Source organism: Salvelinus sp. IW2-2015, linkage group LG22 (genome assembly GCF_002910315.2).
Source record: "Salvelinus sp. IW2-2015 linkage group LG22, ASM291031v2, whole genome shotgun sequence".
Taxonomy (NCBI): Eukaryota; Metazoa; Chordata; class Actinopteri; order Salmoniformes; family Salmonidae; genus Salvelinus; species Salvelinus sp. IW2-2015.
In genome coordinates, this window is record NC_036862.1 from 37,542,897 (window position 1) to 37,544,288 (window position 1,392).

Consider the following 1,392-nt stretch of genomic DNA (forward strand, 5'->3'; position numbering starts at 1 on the left):
TACCAATAGGCCTACTACCACTACTACCACTACTACCACTAGGCCTACTACCAATAGGCCTACTACCACTACTACCACTATTACCACTACTACCACTAGGCCTACTACCACTCCTACTACTAGGCCTACTACCACGACTACTACTACCGCTATGCCTACTAGTACTACTACCACTAGGCTCACTACCACTACTACTACTACTAGGACTGATAACACTACTACCACTACTACTACTACTACTACTACTATTATTACTACTACCACTAGGTCTACTACCACTAAGGCTACTAGCACTACTACTACTAACACCAATAAGCCTACTACCACAACTACTACTACACCTCGTCCTACTACCACTACTACTACTACCACTAGGCCTACAACCACAACTACTACTACACCTACTACTACCACTAGGCCTACTACCACTACTACTACTACTACCACTAGGCCTACTACCACATCCACTACTACTACAACCACTACTACTACTACAACTACCACTAGGCTACTACCACAGCTACTACTACCACTACCGCTACTACTACAACCACTACTACTAGGGCTACTACCACTACTACTACCACTACCACTATGGCTACTACCAGTACTACTACTAGGCCTACTACCACTACTACTACTACCACTAGGCCTACTACCACCATTAGGCCCTCTTCTACTAGGCCTACTACCACTATGCCTACTACCACTAGCCCTACTACCACTACTACCACTACCACTATGCCTACTACCACTAGGCCTACTACCACTACTACCACTATCACTAGGACTACTACCAAAAGGCCTACTACCACTACCACTAGGCCTACTACCAATAGGCCTACTACCACTACTACTACTAGGCCTTCTACCATGACTACTACTACCACTATGCCTACTACAACTAGGCCTACTACAACTACCACTACCACTACTACCACTAGGTCTACTACCACTGGGCTCACTACCACTACTACTACTACTACTACTACTACTACTAGGCCTGCTAACACTACTACCAATACTACTACTACTACTACTACTACTACTACTACTATTACTACTACCACTAGGTCTACTACCACCACTACGGCTACTACCACTACTACTATTAATACCACTAACCCTACTACCACTCGGCCTACTACCACTACTACTACTACTATCAATAGGCCTACAACCACAACTACTACTACACCTACTACTACCACTAGGTCTTCTACCACTACTACTACTACTATCCCTATGCCTACTACCACTCCCACTACTAATGCAACTACTACTACTACTACAACTACCACTAGGCTACTACCACAGCTATTACTACCATTAGCGCTACTACTACAACAACTACTACTAGCGCTACACCCACTCCTACTACCACTACCACTA